Source organism: Schistocerca gregaria, chromosome 1 (assembly GCF_023897955.1).
Source record: "Schistocerca gregaria isolate iqSchGreg1 chromosome 1, iqSchGreg1.2, whole genome shotgun sequence".
NCBI lineage: Eukaryota > Metazoa > Arthropoda > Insecta > Orthoptera > Acrididae > Schistocerca > Schistocerca gregaria.
In genome coordinates, this window is record NC_064920.1 from 948435290 (window position 1) to 948454752 (window position 19463).

Consider the following 19463-nt stretch of genomic DNA (forward strand, 5'->3'; position numbering starts at 1 on the left):
TTTTTATCAATATGTATAGCCCACCCCAAATAACAAAATCTAATATAGTCATTTTTCAGATGATTGTGCAGTTTCTGACATAACAATTTGTTCATATGCTCATCTGTAACTAGTCAGATGTCATTCAAACTTGGCAGTCTGCACCAAGTCCCTGTTGAATTAACAACTTTGTTGAGTTCTGTCTCCAGTGTTTGCTCATACAATAGGTAAGCAGAATTTGTTCACAAGAATATTGTAGTGGAACATGACATTTTGTTATGAAATGCCATGGTGCGCTCTTCACATGAATGTAGAGAGAAAAACTATTCTTTTAATATAACTGAACTAGACTGGAGCGAAACACAGTCACCAGACTTCTGTTTATGCAGAGCCAAGAATATATGCAGGAGTTGCACCTCCCATGGGCATTAGTTATGAACAGAAGTCGTCAATTGCTGTGGTGGACCTGTTATTTCTTGCAGCTGCTGAGGGAAGGTGTTATGATAGACTGCCAAGGAATAACCAAAGAGCCTGCATTAGCAATGAACATTATGTAAAATGTAATTCACTTACTCTATTATATACAGACAGGGGGAGCCTGGTGCTCATTGTAAAGTACTTTGTATTAATGGTTAATTTGACAGTATGTAGTTGAAATGATGGAACTCTGGTTGTGAATGCTTTACATTATCTGAGGAGAGAAATGAGCTCTTTTTTCCTGCTAATTCCTGAAATCTGTGGGGAAGATGATCTGAGCATGGTGAAGAAGATTATTGGCTGGGACTGAGTAGCAAGACCAGCTGTACAAGATAAAGTTATAGACAACCATAGTATCCATAAGATATTACGAGGGCTATTTGGGAAGTTCTTGGAACAGAATAGAAAAAATTACTTACATCACGGAAACTTTTTTATTTTTCAATGTAGTCTCCTTGTAGATTAATGCACTTGGTCCAATGATGTTCCAGTACTTTGATCCCATCTCAAACATGAGTTTCCTCCAGGTCTGCAAAATAGTTGTCAACTCCAGCTCTCAATTCTTTGTTTGAAGTGAATCTTTGTCCACCAAGAAAAATTTTCAGTTTTTGGAAGAGATGGAAGTCTCACAGAGCCATATCAGGCGAATAAGTTGGGTGTGGCAACAATCCGTACCTTAATTCGTGTAATTTTGCCATGGCGACGGATGTGTGAGAACACGTGTCAAGAGTCGTGGCACCCATATTGCATATAATTTTTCATTTCTAATTCTTCAGTTAAAATGTGATATACCCTTTCAAATGACACCTGGCAAGCGTGTGCAATTTCATGCACTTTAAATTGGTGATCCTCCATAACCATTTTGTGCACTTTTGCAATGATTTCTGGGTTAGTGACACATCTTGGCCGACCATTCCACAGATCATCATCTAAGCTCTCCTTACCAAATTTAAATTCATCTGTCCACTTGGGAACAGTTGAATATGAAGGAGCAGAGTCCCCCAGTGTATTCTGGAAATTGGCATGAATGTCCTTTGCTTTCGTACCTTTCTTTACTAAGTACTTAATAACTGACATCTCGTTGAACTGCCGGTGGTCTGCATTTTTCTAACACAATATTTCGACATTGTACCTCGGCATCTTCATCAGGTGCTTTCTGTGAAGCACCTGATGAAGACAAGGAGGTATGACATCGAAATATTGTGTTAGAAAAATGCAGACCACCGGCAGTCCATATGATTCAAGGCGACGTCACAAAATCACCAGGAAAGTCTAAGAAATTACTTAATCACTGCTCGAATCTCGATTTCATCCATCTTCGCAAATCACTACGTGGGAACAACAACAGAGCCACGTCACCACCACAGCTCTCTTCCGAGAGCACAGACGTGGCATGTGTTTACGGGCAACAGCGAATAATTCGTTGCGCTGGTACTGATCTCTCGCGGATATTCCGAGAACTTTTCAAACAACTCTTGTAGCAATCAACTTGAATTTACAAAAGTCCTATGCTATTCCAGGAGGACATATGTAACTGGTAGGTTTGATGTCTCCCTGTGAACACTAGGCACACAACCATTAAAGCCAGGACTGAGTGAAGCCAAGAAAAAGAGACAAATATTGAAGAAGTATGTGTTGCCAGGGGAAACAACAGCAAATGGTTATGGAACAATAAGGCTTATAGAAGAACACTCGTTATTCAGTGCCACTGAAGAAATTGTTAAAATATGAAAAAGAAGATATCTGCCAAGGTTTGTGTAAGAAAAGGAAGAAAACTTACAAAAGCAAATGTTCCGCCGCTACAATGTTGTGCATGTGTGAGAAAATATAAGTACAAGGCACTTGCATTACAGAGGGGAAGCAAAAGCGAACAATACATAGTGTGGTTGACTACAATAACTGGGACCACTGCTACAATATTCTGCATGTGGGAGAAAATACAAATTTGAAGGGCGTGGAAGAATTTTGGCAATTTTGTAGGAGCCAATGCACATCACATTGCTGATCCACAACACACATTGTTTACAGTGCTGGACAGTCATGTGACATTGTGTAATCATTGGCAGCCCAGCAGCAGCATGGCGCAGTTGTTCAACACAACACAGCCCCAAAGCTATCACAGTTCATCCCAAGCATGCTGTTTCATCAGCGGGTGAGCTGATGTTATTACAATTTAAAGCATTATTTCTTTGTGATGTGGTAAAAGGACACTAGAATAACTAGCTAGTAAGTAAATTCCAGAAAAGGAGAGAGGCACACTTTTGTCAAATCACAAGGTCTGTCAATGGCAAGAATAAACGACATAACAGTAGGTCAAGAAATGATAAACCCAAGAAATTTGTTAACAAAGGAATAAACAGAAGAGGTGGGAAGTGGAGAACGTCCTGGAGAGGGGGCCGGGATTTGGAGTGTGTCAATGTAAGATCAAGCCCATATGTTGGCAAGCTCATAGCATTTACACATACACAACCTGTGAAGGAATGGTTATTAAAGGAAGAAGAGCAGAATGAGACTAATGAGAATAGTAAACCCATATTAATAGAAGACATAAATAATCATAAAATTCATCTACATCTACATGGATACTCAGCAAATCACATTTAAATGCCTGGCACGGGGTCCATTGAACAATCTTCACAATTCTCTATTATTCCACTCTTGTATAGAGTGCAGAAAGAACAAACGTCTGTGTCTTTTCGTGCAAGCTCTGATTTCCCTTATTTTATCATGATCATTTCTCCCTATGTAGGTTGACGCCAACAAAATATTTTTGCATTCAAAGGAGAAAGTTGGTGATTGGAATTTCGTGAGAACATTCCTCCACAATGAAAAATGCCTTTTTTAAAATGATGCCCATCCAAAATCCTGTATCATTCCAGTGACACTCTCTCCCTTATTTCGCAATAATACAAAAAGTGCTGTCCTTCTTTGAACTTTTTCAATTTACTCCATCAGTCCTATCTAGCAAGGATCCCACACTGCACAGCAGTATTCTACATGAGTACAGACAAAATAAAATGGCTGAACACACATAAAAGTAAGTAAAATTGAATATAGGTGCGAAATGTTGTGAAAAACTAAATTACATTCAGGTTAACACCTAACAAAATATTGCATCAACATTGTTTGGTTGCAGATGACAAGCAAACTGTAATAAGTAATAGACAAGTGGTCCTGAAAAACCATGCAAACCAAGTGTAAAGGTATTAACAGGAAGAAATGAATTATTTGTTTGAACTAAATATCCACATATTTTTGTAATCAAGTAGTAAAAATGTTCACATTACAGACTAAATAAAGCTGAAGCCTACTGATGATGGCACAGCTAAAACATGTGTGGAAAGTAGAAAAAACGGTGTTTTGCATATCAGCCAGACTTTACACCCAACTCTTCTAGGTAGTTTGTAATGTTCAAACACAATATTTGCTCCAGAGTCCTAATGCATATCAACGTTAATGATATGGGACTGTAATTTAGTGGATTACTTCTACTACCTTTCTTTAATGGTGTGACCTGTGCAACTTTTCAGTCTTTGGGTGTGGATCTTTCATTGAGCACGCAGTTGTATATGATTTTTAAGTATGGAGCTATTGCATCAGCATACTCTGAAAGGAACCTAATTGATATACAGTCTGGACTAGAAGAGAAGGTTTTATTAAGTTACTTCAGTACTCCAAAGCTATCTAGTTCTATGTTACTCATGTTTGTAGCTGTTCTTGATTCTGGAATATTTACTTCGTCATCTTTGGTGAAGGAATTTTGGAAGGCTGTGTTTAGTAACTTTGCTTTGGCAGCACTTTCTCTGATACTGTCTCCATTGCTATCACGCGAGGCGGCATTGATTGTGTCTTGCTGTTATACTTCACATACAACCAGAATCTCTTTAGATTTATTGCCAGTTTTTGAGACAAAGTTTCATTGTGGAAACTATTATCAGCATCTTGCATTGAAGTCTGCTCTAAATTTTAAGCTTCTGTAAAAAATTGCCAATCTTGGAGATTTTGTGACTTTAAATTTGGCATGTTTTTTTCTGTTGTTTCTGCAACAGTATTCTGACCAGTTTTGTTTACCATGGGGTGTTAAATTTATTTGGTATAAATCTCTCAATTGCTGTCAATACTATTTCTTTGAATTCAAGCCACATGTGGTCTACATTTACATTGTTAATTTGGGAGGAATGGAGATTGTCTCTCAGGAAGGTGTCAAGTGAATTTCTATCTGCTTTTTAAAATAGGTATATTTTTTGTTCATTTTTGGAGGATTTGGGGGTTACAATACTCAAACTTGCTATGACAACCCTGTGTTCACTAATCCCTGTACCCATTTTGATGCTCATTATTAACTCAGGATTATTTGTTGTTAAGAGGTCAAGTGAGTTTCCACAATTGTTTACTATTTGTGTGGGCTCATGAAGTAACTGCTCGTAATAATTTTCAGAGAATGTATTTATAACAATTTTGGATGATGTTTTATGCATACCTCTAGATTTAAACATGTATTTTTGTCAACATATTGAGCGTAAATTAAACTCCCACCAACTATAATTTTATGAGTTGGGTATGTGTTTGAAATGAAACTCAAGTTTTCTTTGAATCTTTCAGCAATTGTATCATTCGAATTGGGAGGTCAGTAAAAGGATCCAATTATTGTTTTATTCTGGTTGCCAAGAATGACTTCTGCTCGTACTAATTCACAGGAACTATGTACTTCAATTTCACGACAAGATAAACTACTTCTAAGAGCAACAAACACACCACCATCAACTGTGTTTAGCCTATCCTTTTGGAACACCTTTATGTTCTTCACAAAAAATTTGTCTGAACTTATCTCCAGCATTAGCCAGCTTTCAGTGCATATAATAATTTGAGCATCAGTGCTTTGTATTAGCACTTGGAGCTCTGGTACTTCCCCAACACATCTATGACAGTTTACGACTGTTATGCCGATCATTCCTCTATCTACATTATTCCTGAGTTTGGCCTGCACCCTCTGTGGCTGAAGCCCTGTTTGTGTTTTCCTATGACCCTCTAACCTCAAAAGCCACCCAGTCCAAGCCACACAGCCCCTGCTACCTGCTTTGCCACCTCCTGTGTGTCGTGGGCTCCTGACCTTTTCAGCGGAACCTGAAACCCAACCACCCTATAGCGTAAGTCAAGGAATCTGTAGCCTACATGATCGCAGAACTGTCTGAGCCTCTGATTCGGACCCTCCACTTGGCTCTGTACCAGAGGTCCACAATTGGTCTTGTCAACTATGCTGCTAATGGTCAGCTCTGCTTTCCTCTTGCAAGCACGACTGGCAGCCTTTACCTCTTCTGTTAGCTGCTTGAAACCACAGAGAATCTCTTCTAATCCAAAGTGACACATGTTATTGGTACCGATGTGAGTTACCACCTCCAGTTGGCTGCACTCTGTGCTCTTCATGACACCCGGAAGGACCCGTTCCATGTCTGGAATGACTCCACCTGGTATGCACATGGAGTGCACATTGGCTTTCTTCCCCTTCTTGGTGGCCATGTACCTAAGTGGCCCCATACGATACCTAACATTGGAGCTCCCAATTATCAATAATCCCACACTCTGTGATTGCCTGGACCTTACAGGTTGAGAGGTTTCCTCTGAAACAGGACAGGTGACTGCATCTGGTGTGACAGTGTTAGCCACAGTCAGAACCTGGAGCCTGTTTGATTAACTGGGGAGGCCTTATGTGCAGCCCTCTGGGAAGTCTTTCACCACCTTCCATGCCACCTCCCACTTAACCACAGGGAATGGGTGTGAGAAGTAACTGGGCTGGCCACCGGTGAGGACCGATCGGAGGACTCGGATTTGCTGGACGTCTGTTGGATCGCCACAGCTGGCCGACAACAGTGGTGCCCATCCACTGCAGCTTCAAGCTGTGTAACTAAAGCCATCAGAGCCTGGAACTGAGAGTTAAGTGTCACAAACTCGGCTCACAACCGCACACAACAATCGCAGTCCCTATCCATACTAAGGACCAATGTCTACATAGATTCAGGCAGCGAAATTTCACTTGTATCTGGATCTTTGCTAGAGATTTCAAAACAAAGAGCGATGTATTCCACACTAGCAGTGACTAGAATGTTGTTGTTGTTGGCATTACTGGAACAAAAGTTTACCTTCTGAGTCGTACCAAATTGTACATACAATTGCTACTTGATATTAACTGCTTCTAGCATATAGAGTAATACTAGACTTTCCCACAAAAGAGTTAAGATGTAAATATGATAATGGTAACTATATAATACCATTTAAGAACCAGAACTTGGTGGGCAGGAAGAATTATGATACGTTTAATCGCCACATTGAAAACAATAAATTCAGAGAATCAGACTAGTTCCCAAGATGTATTGCAGACATATTCAAATGGAAGCTTATGAATAGATTTGTTAACTAATTCTCAGAAAGAAGAGTTGTTTAAGATACTGATACAATATGAAAAAGTATTTTCAGATAAACCACGAATACTGAGAGATTACACAGTAGTTAAAAGATAAAGAACAAGGCATCCTTCTTTTGCAAAACATATCCAGTGCCCTTGAGTACACGACCAGCAGTACAAGAAGAGAGAGATAAAATGATTGAAAATAATATTTTGGAACATAGCCTTAGTGTTTAAAATAATCTATTGGTGGTGGTATGTAAAGCTACAGGAGGAGTTCATTCAGTGCTCAATACTCGAACACTAAAGAAACATACGAAACGGAAAGACACTGAATGGTTAGTACTGACGAAATTTTAACAAAATCGAAACAATAGAGATATTTTAGTTCAGTGGACCTGACTGTGGTGTACTTGCAGGTAAAACTTGATGAAGCTTCTATGCAGTTTATAGCCTTTTTGTATGAAGGTAAGTCCTATCAGTTTAAGGTTATGCCATTTGGTCTGAACATTCCAGTAACAGTATTCATTAGAACTTCAGACATGGTGGTAGGAGAGGAACTCTTACAGGCTCTAAACATATATGTGGAATAAATACGGTTGGTATCCAGAACTTGGGAGGAGCATTGCACTCTATTTACAACAATTTTGGACAGATTTTACACAAAAGGCATTACAATTAAGTTTTATAAATCACATTTCAGCAGAGGAGAGTTAAAATTTTTACATCTGGTAGGGGTAAATGGAATACAAGCTTATCCAGAGTGGATTCATGCAATCTAAGATTGTTCAGAACCCCAGAATGTAATACAATTAAAATCATTCCTTGGATTAGTAGGGTTTTTCCCACCATTATATTCGTGGGCAGTCTATGAATGACCCATGTTTGTTAAGGATTCTTAAGCAAAGGTAAAAATGGGTTTGAAGATATGCAGAGTCAGAAGCTTTTAGCAACATTAAATTAGCATTAGTGAATGCATCTGTTTTGAAACATCCATGTACCAATTAACCATTTAAGTTTAGTACCGATCCTTTGGAATATGGAGAGGCTTGTGAACTGTTTCAAGATGAATGGGATCATACTACAGGTGACAGTAGCATTTGCCAGTGGAGCTTTGACCAAACATGGGTTGAATTATACAGCAACAGAGAAAGTTATTAGCCATCACCTGAAGCACACAAAAGTTTCAGACTTTGATACGGGGTACCAAAGTAGTTGTGTATACTGATTATCAAGCTCTAGCATTTCTCATGATATGGTGGGTGTTATCCTTACAAGAGTACCAGATTGAAATTAATTACATAAATTGTTCACAAAATGTGGTTCCTGATGCCCTATCACATCTTCCATTGGGAATGAATGGTATGGTAAGGATGGAAGTTTCTGGAGTAACTTAAAGTACAGTTTTTTTTTTTTTTTTTTTTAAATTAAGTTACACTAAAGTGAAGTATGGAATTTAGCAATATGCATAAAGAAGAATGTAGCCGACACACCATATTTTAATGATAAGTGGTCTGTAGCTAAACAAGATTTAACCTCAGATGGTATAATGTCAGAGTTGATGATTCATAAAGATGTGTTATTATGGAAAATGAAGAGAGTAAAGTTCAAATGAAACTATGTATACCTGTCAAACTAGAATTAGACCTCATTATATTTATTCACAAAGCATATGGACACTTTGGAGAATGGAAGTGCATAAAGCATATGGTCAAATTGTATTGTTTTAAGAATTTAAGTAGAAAAGTATTACCAGTAATAAGAACCTGTGAAGTATGCCTAAAGGTGAAGTAAGACAATATCCTACAACGCCTAAAGGGACTTCATGACCTTCTGCAGTGGATTTTTTTCGGTCAACTTCCAGCAGAAGTGGATGGAGTAACATAAATATTTGTGCTAGTAGAGTGCTGGTCCAAATATCTTAAGCTCTGTTGTATCAAATGTGCAAGTGCTGAAACAGTAATTCGCTGTGTGAAGGAGTATTTCATAGATGTGGGAAAACCATGCAGATTGTTGAATGACAATAGTCCACAATTTATCAGTCAGGCATTTAAAGAATTTTCAGCCTGGCAACAAATAAAACATATAGCTGTTTCCAAATGTCACCTGCAAGTAATATCTGTGATTGAATAATGAAGGAGATTTTGCATCTTTGCGGGCATATTGTTCTAGTATACATTCATCTTGGGCACAATTAATTTCTGAATTTCATGTACTATACATACATCTTGGGCACAATTAATTTCTGAATTTCATGTACGGACAAATGAATTACTACACATGACAAGGATTATCACATGCAAAAGTAATGAATAAACCTTTCATAGGAGAACCATTGTTAAACATATTTAATTGGTCCAAAAGGGAAGAATTAACTGTAGATGAACTATAGAGACAAGTAGAAGATAACCTACAATATAATATGCAGCAACACATGCGGCAACAGAACAATACTGCCCAGGTACCAGAATTCAAAATTGGTGATTTGTTTTTAATATGTGATCATCATTTAAGTTCTAATGTGTAAAGAGAGACAAGTAAATTTCTTTCCTAAATACATGGAACCATATTGATTAAATGGTATACCACATCCTATATACCACATCCTAAAACATCATTCTAAAGCATATTTCTTACTACATCCAGAAAATGGTAAAGAAAAGGAATTATATAATGTAGAAATGGTGAAATGATTTCAGCCCAGAGTGTAACTACCTGATCTACATTAATATGGTATCATTATAACTAATGTTAAATGTTATCTGTTTAGAATAAGTACATATAAATCAATGAAAATAAAAATAATCACCAAGAAGTTTTCTTTGTGGTAAACAAAAGACAATAGATGACATGGCATAAAGGACCCTAAGATTAATGATCTCTCTCTCTCTCTCTCTCTCTCTCTCTCTCTCTCTCTCTCTCTCTCTCTCTCTCTCTCTCACACACACACACACACACACACACACACACACACACACACACACACACACACACACACATTGGTAACCAGGAGGATCAAAGGATATCAGGAAATATATTAGCCTGATATGTTTTTTGGATGGCGGGATGCAGTACCATAATATTCTTTTCTTATAAAGCAATAGATAACTAGCTAACACTGAAGAGGTACAGTGATTACAGGTAAAAAGGGGATGTGATAGAAACAGATAGAAGTATGCATAAAATACAAGGAGGATTTTCTGGTTTACGTTACTGCTGTTGGTGAATGACGCTTCGTTGCTAAATAGAAGATGTGCAAAAAATTGTCATCGTCCTGTATTTTCTCTTGTGCCCAGTAGCAGAACTGCATATGATGTTCAAAGTCATCACCATGCAATTCGTGGTGCATAGAAATATGGTACGGGTACAATCAATGTTGATATAGCAAACACCGACGTTTCTGAGATTCCGATTCTCACACAATTTGTCTGCTACTGATGTACGGATTGGTTGTGACAGCAGCTAAAACACCTACTATGGCATCATCATTTGTTGCAGGTCATGGTTGACATTTCACATGTGGCTGAACACTTCCTGTTTCCTTAAATAACCTAAATATCCAGTGAACGGTGCGGACCCTTGGATGATGCCATCCAGGATACCGTAGCAGCATACATAGGACACACCCACTGGGCATTTTGATAACAATAGCCACACATCAACACGATATTGACCTTTTCCGCAATTGCTAAACGGTCCATTTTAACACGGGTAATGTATCACGAAGCAAATACCATCTGCTCTGGCAGAATGTTACGTGATACCACGTACTTATACGTTTGTGACTATTGCAGCACCGTCTATCACAAAGTGAAAAAAGTGGTCCAACTAAAACATTCAAATTTCTTTACGTACTACATGAATAAGTAATAAAAAATGGGGGTTCCTGTTTAAAAAAATGCAGTTGATATCTGTTTGACCTATGGCAATGCCATCTAGCGGGCCAACCATAGCGCCATCTGGTTTTCCCCTTCAAGCTAGACGAGTTTCGTTCTTTGTAGTTTTTTTGTTTGATGCTTATTTCATGAGATATTTATCAATAGACCACCCTGTATAATAAGATGAAAGCACTATGTATTTGTTAGAAATCTAGAGGTAAGAAATGATCAGAAACCATTAAATTTTATGTTGAAGAACCTGGTAAAGAGACTGGATTCTTGAGTAATAAAAATTTTAAATGGTAGAAGTAATTTTTTTGGAATTTTTTGTCTAAAACATTTGACTGTGTAGATCACAAAATTCTGCTTACAGAGGCTGAGGACTATGGCTTATATGGTAAAGTTGGGATGTGGCTCAGACCATATCTAGATGGTAGAAGGCAGGAGGTAGCATTGAATAATTGTGCAACGGCACCTACCTGCTCTGACTGGGGCACAGTGAAATATGGAGTACCACAGGGCTGCGTGGGATTAGCCGAGTGGTCTAGGCGCTGCAGTCATGGACTATGCGGCTGGTCCTGGCGGAGATTCAAGTCCTCACTTGGGCATGGATGTGTGAGTGTTTGTCCTTAGGATAATTTAGGTTACTTGGTGTGCAAACTTACGGACTGATGACCTTAGCAGTTAAGTCCCATAAGATTTCACACACATTTTAACATTTGAGTACCACGGGGGTCAGTGCTTAGTCCCTCATTTTTCCTAATCTTTGACAATGATCTGCCCTGGTGTATGGCACAAAAACCACACTTCACCTATTTGCAGATGACACAACCATTATGATCGAGAAATTATCAGACTGCAGTGTAGAGAACTCTGTAACCACTATATTTAAAGAAGCTCTAGATTGGTTCACTTCCAATAGTCTGCCCATCAATGTTGTTGTTGTCTTCAGTCCTGAGACTAGTTTGATGCAGCTCTCCATGCTCCTCTATCCCGTGCAAGCTTCTTCACCTCCCAGTACTTACTGCAACCTACATCCTTCTGAATCTGCTTAGTGTATTCATCTCTTGGTCTCCCTCTACTATTTTTACCCTCCACACTGCCCTCCAATGCTATATTTGTGATCCCTTGATGCCTCAGAACATGTCCTACCAAACCAGTCCCTTCTTCTTGTCAAGTTGTATCACAAACTCCTCTTCTCCCCAATTCTATTCAAAACCACCTCATTAGTTATATGATCTACCCATCTAATCTTCAGCATTCTTATGTAGCACCACATTTCAAAAGCTTCTATTCTCTTCTTGTCCAAACTATTTATCATCCATGTTTCACTTCCATTCATGGCTACACTCCATACAAATACTTTCAGAAACGATTTCCTGACACTTAAATCAATACTCGATGTTAACAAATTTCTCTTCTTCAGAAATGCTTCCCTTGCCATTGCCAGTCTACGTTTTATATCCTCTCTACTTCAACCATCATCAGTTATTTTGCTCTCCAAATAGCAAAACTCCTTTACTACTTTAAGTGTCTCATTTCCTAATCTAATTCCCTCAGCATCACCCGACTTAATTCGACTACATTCCATTATCCTCATTTTGCTTTTGTTGATGTTCATCTTATATCCTCCTTTCAAGACACTGTCCATTCCATTCAACTGCTCTTCCAAGTCCTTTGCTGTCTCTGACAGAATTACAATGTCATCGGCGAACCTCAACATTTTTATTTCTTCATCATGGATTTTAATACCTACTCCGAACTTTTCTTTTGTTTCCTTTACTGCTTGCTCAATATACAGATTGAATAACATCGAGGATAGGCTACAACCTTGTCTCACTTCCTTCCCAACCGCTGCTTCCCTTTAATGCCCCTCGACTCTTATAACTGTCATCTGGTTTCTGTACAAATTTAAAATAGCCTTTCACTCCCAGTATTTTAACCCTGCCATCTTTAGAATTTGAAAGAGAGTATTACAGTCAACATTTCCAAAAGCTTTCTCTATGTCTACAAATGCTAGAAATGTAGGTTTGCCTATTTTCTAAGATAAGTCGTAGGGTCAGTTTGCCTCACGTGTTCCAAAATTTCTGCGGAATCCAAACTGATCTTCCCCGAGGTCGGCTTCTAGCAGTTTTTCCATTTGTCTGTAAAGAATTCGCATTAGTATTTTTCAGCTGTGACTTATTAAACTGATGGTTCAGTAATTTTCACATCGGTCAACACCTGCTTTCTTTGGGATTGGAATTATTATATTCTTCTTGAAGTCTGAGGGTATTTCGCCTGTCTCATACATCTTGCTCACCAGATGGTAGAGTTTTGTCAGGACTGGCTCTCCCAAGGCCGTCAGTAGTTCTAATGGAATGTTGTCTACTCCCGGGGCCTTGTTTCAACTCAGGTCTTTCAGTGCTCTGTCAAACTCTTCACGCAGTATCATATCTCCCATTTCATCTTCATCTACATCCTCTTCCATTTCCATAATATTGTCCTCAAGTACATCGCCCTTGTGTAGACCCTCTATGTACTCCTTCCACCTTTCTGCTTTCCCTTCTTTTTTTAGAACTGGGTTTCCATCTGAGTTCTTGATATTCATACAAGTGGTTCTCTTTTCTCCAAAGGTCTCTTTAATTTTCTTGTAGGCAGTATCTATCTTACCCCTAGTGAGATAATCCTCTACATCCTTACATTTGTCCACTGGCCATCCCTGCTTAGCCATTTTAAGGTCTCTTTAATGTTCCTGTAGGCAGTATCTATCTTACCCCTAGTGAGATAAGCCTCTACATCCTTACATTTGTCCACTGGCCATCCCTGCTTAGCCATTTTGCACTTCCTATCGATCTCATTTTTGAGACGCTTGTATTCCTTGTTGTCTGCTTCATTTACTGCATTTTTATATTTTCTCCTTTCCTCAATTAAATTCAATGTTTCTTCTGTTACCCAAGGATTTCTACTAGCCCTTGTCTTTTTACCGACTTGATCTTCTGCTGCCTTCACTACTTCATCCCTCGGAGCTACCCATTCTTCTTCTACTGTATTTCTTTCCCCCATTCCTGTCAATTGTCTCCTTATGCTCTCCCTGAAACTCTGTACAACCACTGGTTCTTTCAGTTTATCCAGGTCCCATCTCCTTAAATTCCCACCTTTTTGCGGTTTCTTCAGTTTTGATCTACAGTTCATAACCAATAAATTGTGGTCAGAGTCCACATCTGCCCCTGGAAATGTCTTACAATTTAAAACCTGGGTCCTAAATCTCTGTCTTGCCATTATATAATCTATCTGATACCTTTTAGTATCTCCAGGATGCTTCCATGTATACAACGTTCTTTTATGATTCTTGAACCAAATGTTAGCTATGATTAAGTTATGCTCTGTGCAAAATTCTACCAGATGGTTTCGTCTTTCATTTCTCTCCTCGAATCCATGTTCACCCACTACATATCCTTCTCTCCCTTTTCCTACTCTCAAATTCCAGTAACCCATGACTATTAAATTTTCATCTCCCTTCACTACCTGAATAATTTCTTTTATCTCATCATACATTTCATCAATTTCTTCATCATCTGTAGAGCCAGCTGCCATATAAACTTGAACTACCATAGTAGGCATGGGCTTCGTGTCTATCTTGGCCACAATAAAGCGTTCACTATGCTGTTTGTAGTAGCTTACCTGCACTCCTATTTTTTTTTATTGATTATTAAACCTACTCCTGCATTACCCCTATTCGATTCTGTATTTATAACCTTGTATTCCACCTGACCAAAAGTCTTGTTCCTCCTGCTACCAAACTTCACTAATTCCCACTATATCTAACTTTAACCTATCCAGCTGGGGCTCTTCATCATGCCATGCCAATACATTGTTTCACTAATGTGCTTTCAGAACGATAATCATACAATGTACAGGGCCAACATTGTATATCATGATCATAATGCAAGAAAAAGGTCGATCTTCACAAAGATACTAAAAAAATCTCAGTGTGGTACAGAAAGGAGTACATTATGCAAGCACAAAAATATACAACTTCCTGTTTGTGTTAAATCAGTGACTGGAGATAAGACTAAATTCAAAAAATAGCTAAAACTTAATCTTTTGAATAGCTTCTTCTATTATTTACAGGAATTTTTTGACACTGTATAATAATCAGTGAAATGTGTGTAATTTTAATAATTCCTATAGGAAATGACTATGTAGTACTGTACATAAATTGTTGACAATGCTTTTTATATGCATTATATGGAAAGCCTTATAATATATTTGTGAAACCATCCTTACTACTACAATGTATTTTGTTATTTGAACACTTGAATATTGTGTATCAGTGCACTTATGATTTCGATTGTAAGTCTCATGACCATTTACATATGGTTATTACTTAATAGTCTGACAAGTTCTACATTCTAGTGATACACTCATATCAAAGATTCATGGAACTTGAAAATAAATAAATAAAAGAAACATAAAATACTGAACAGGGAATAATGGCAAAAATATAGAGTCCACATTACTATAATGGAAGGATAGTCTTGAACTAATAAAAAACAATGAAGTATATTTTAAATAACAGGAAATTTCTTTACGATAAATGTAGAAATCATGTAAGGTATTGTATGTGATATCTTTTATTCGAATCAAGGAATATGTAGTGTAACCTACGTTTTATTAGAAAATGCCATGGTTAACACTTAGGCTCTTCGAGAAATGGAAGATATTCACATGAATGTAGAAAGAAAAACTATTATTTTAAGTTAATTGAAGAAGAGTGGAGCAAAGCACAGTTGCTAGTCTTCTGTTTATGCAGAGCCAAGAATATATGCAGGAGGTGTGTACCTTCCATTGGCATTAGTGATGAATGGAAGTCTCCACTTGCTATGGTGGACATGTTATTCTGTGCAGCTGCTGTTGAAAGGTTTTATGGTGGACCACCATGTTAGCAATGGATGTTATGTAAAATGTAATGTAATTCATTTACTCTATTGTATACAGTGTAGACAGTAGAAGGAGCCTGGTGCTCATTGTAAAGTACATTGTATTAATGGTTAAGTTGATAATATATGGTTGAAATGATGGAACTGTGGTTATGCTTTACGTAATTTGAGGAGAGAAATGAGCTCTTTTTCCCAGCTAATTCACGAAATCTTTGGGGAAGAGGACCTGAGCATGATGAAGAAGATTGTTAGCTGGGACAGAATAGCAAGACCAGCTGTACAAGATAAAGTTATAGGTGACTGTAACATCCAGAGGATATTAGGAAACAAATTGACTCTACAAAATTTGTATCCTATTCCAGAAGGTCATACATAACTGGTAGGTTTGATGTCTCCCAGTGAGCACCAGACATGCAACAGTATGTGTATCAACATCCACAAAACCTCAGTAATGTTGATGTAAAAAAAAAAAACTTCCAAGTGATTTCTGTAACTTATGAGGTGAATATTTTGACTGAATCCTACTTTGGTTCATACAAAGGTTGGACTACCATTGTCATTAGAATAAGCAATTGTTGACAGTGGTGAATTTCGTTAAGGACTGAACTAAGTGAAGTATTGCAATGTAATTAATTTACTTTAGTGACTTGTTAGAGCTTCCACTGATTCTTGTACAGTTTTTTTGTTAACTTGTGCTTCAATGACTGTATAAACAAATGTAGTAATCGCCAGTATCCCACAATGCTGTGATCTTGTAAGATGGTCATGTGTTAATACGGAAATAAAAAGTGCCAACAATCAGTTTGCAAAAATCTGCAGACATTTTAAAAACTTGAAATGTGTTGATATAAGCAATATTGGATGTAGATTCCACACACAAGACAGACTTCACCTGAATGGCATGGGGAAAGAAATATCTGGTAAACCTGATAACCAAGGAAATTAAAAAATCGCCAAAATAAATTCAAACCCAAAATGATAACTGCATCAACATCGCCAGACTCCATAACAAAAGCACTTCAAAAAGAGGTAAAAGCATTAGAACCATCATCAGCACCAGCAAAGTATGTAAAAAAAGATGAAGTATTAACAGAAAGAACAGAGGACAGTGATTTGAACGACGAGACAACTACAGTTCCTCATTATCCAAATATTATTTTAGATGAAAACAAGAAAAACGAGAAGACTCCAAGTTCACAAGAAAGCACAGCAGTAGTAGCAGAACCAACATTTGAAGAGTCAGAAATAGCATCACCATCAGCAACACAGCAACAACAACAACAAAAATGGCAGTATCAAGTATGTTAGCAGCAGTACCAATTGCAGCAACAAGAAACTCAACACAGCCCAATGTACAGGTATGTCCCGAGAGGTGCAGGTAACATGTCCTTCTCAAGGATTTTTGGTATCTCACCAGGACACGGGAATGAATATGACAGTACAAAACGTAAATAAAATGGTAACCAGTTCTCATGATAGTCACCTACACATTTTAAGTCTAAACATTCAGTGCCTTCGAAATGAATCACTAGAACTTGAGGTAGCAATGAATGATGAAAACATTGATGGCGTGTGCATCATGGAGCATTAGTGCAGAACTTTTGAACTAATTATTTTTAATATTCAGCCATATACGTTGGTAAGTCAGTATTGTAGAAAAAATGCCCAAAACGGAGGTGTATGCATCTTTACTAAATCAAGTATCAGGTATAAAAGAAGGTGTGAAGCTGAATTTTTGAGTGTGGGAAAATCATTTTGAAGCAGCAGGGAAAAGTCATAGTCATAGCAATATACAAACCACCTACTGGGGACACAGACATATTCATTAATCAATTAGAAACACTGCTGAACATTCTTTTTACTGAAAGATCCACTGTAGTTGTCTGTGGAGATTTCAACAGAAATCTTGTGAATGAAAGTTGGCTAAAAATCAATTCTTAAATCTATTATGTAGTTTCAATCTGTTTCCACACATACATGAACCCACAAGGATAACATATAATACAAACAGTCGTATAGATAATACATTTTCAAATGTACAATCCACAGAAGTAGAAGTAGAAAATACTGATTGGGGATTATCAGACCATAATGCTCTTGTCCTCAAAATTCCTACAGTGCCACTGCAAGGAAAAAAGTGTACTTCATGTATAAAAGAAAATTTTCCACTGAAAACTGTGTAGAATTTACAAATATCCTAACTAGTGAGTCCTGGGCAGCAATGCTGTCCCTAAAAAATACGAATGATGCATATAACACTTTTTCTTCTATTTTCATGGGATATTTCGAAATATACTTTCCAATGGAGCTGTCACAGATCACATCACATCACAATACAAAGCCAAGTTCTTCAATCACAGTTAGCATCAAAATTTCCTGTGGAACTCTAAAGAGCCTAAATTCAAAATTGAAGACATCTACAGATCCACAGTTCATAGAATATGTTAAGTATTACAAGGGGATATATTGAAAAGTAAATGCCAAGGTAAAATTTTTGAGCAATGACAACTTAATAACAGTCTGATAACAAGTCAAACAAGAAAGAGATGTGAAGACCATGATATCATTCTCAAAAATACAGAAAATTTCAATATTAAAAAACAATATTTGGCAAATTCCATCAACAATTATTTCATAAATGCAACAACTTCATTTAGCTCGTAATTTAGAAACCAAGAAAAACCTGACTTTCCAAAAGCTGCTTGTAGCATGGGGATAGATCCAACAGATGAACATGAAGTGTTCAAAGTAATAAAAAGCTTGAAACCTAAAATGTGAGCAGGAGTAGATGATGTGCCTGTTTGTTTTATAACAATAGCTGCGCAAATCACAAGACCCTTGGCACACATAGCCAACTTATCATTTAGTGAAGGAGTGTTTCCAGAAAGGATGAAAATGTCAAAAGTGAAGCCATTATTCAAAAACAGTGACAACCATAAGGTAGAAAACTACCGGCCAATATCCCTCCTTCCAACATTTTCCAAAATAATAGAAAAATTAATGAAGCACGGAGTCAACAAATATCTAAATGGCCATAAGTTACTAAATAGAAATCAGCATGGCTTCCAGGCAGGTAAAAATACAGAAACAGCACTAATGTGCTGCACTGAACAAATAAAAATCTAGAAAAACACAACAGTGTCATAGGAATAAATTTAGATCTCCAAAGCATCTGACACCGTCAATCATGGCATTATTTTAGAAAAACTGGAAGCATTAGGTATTCATGGGACACGGAAAAAGTGGTTTGACTCATACCTACAAAACAGAGCACAGATTTTACAACTGATGTCACATTACTCTAACCACAAAATAAATTTAGTATCAGGTGCAAAAAAAAGTGGAAATAGGAGTGCCGCAAGGCAGTATTCCCTTATTGTTCCTTGCTTATGTAAATAACTTTCACACCTCAGATGGAGCAGCAAATGCCATACCATTCGCAGATGACGCTAGTGTCATAATAGGTGCACCAAAGCAAATGCTACTAACAACTACAGATCAAGTAATAAAGGATGTCCAAACTTGGTTCAGTGCAAACCAGTTGACATTTAATGCAAATAAAACAAATTATATGCAATTTGGGAAAATATGCCAAAATATAAATCTTGATCTGTTGTTGGGTGACAAGGCCATAGACAGAGTGGCATCAACAAAATTTCTGGGGATTCAAGTAGATGAAAATCTTAATTTTAATGATAGTGTAATGAAACTTGTGCAGAAACTTAACTCAGCCTGTTTTGCTTTTAGAATTATTGCTAATGTCTGTACTGGAGAGATTGCCAGGATGACATATTTTGGCTATTTTGA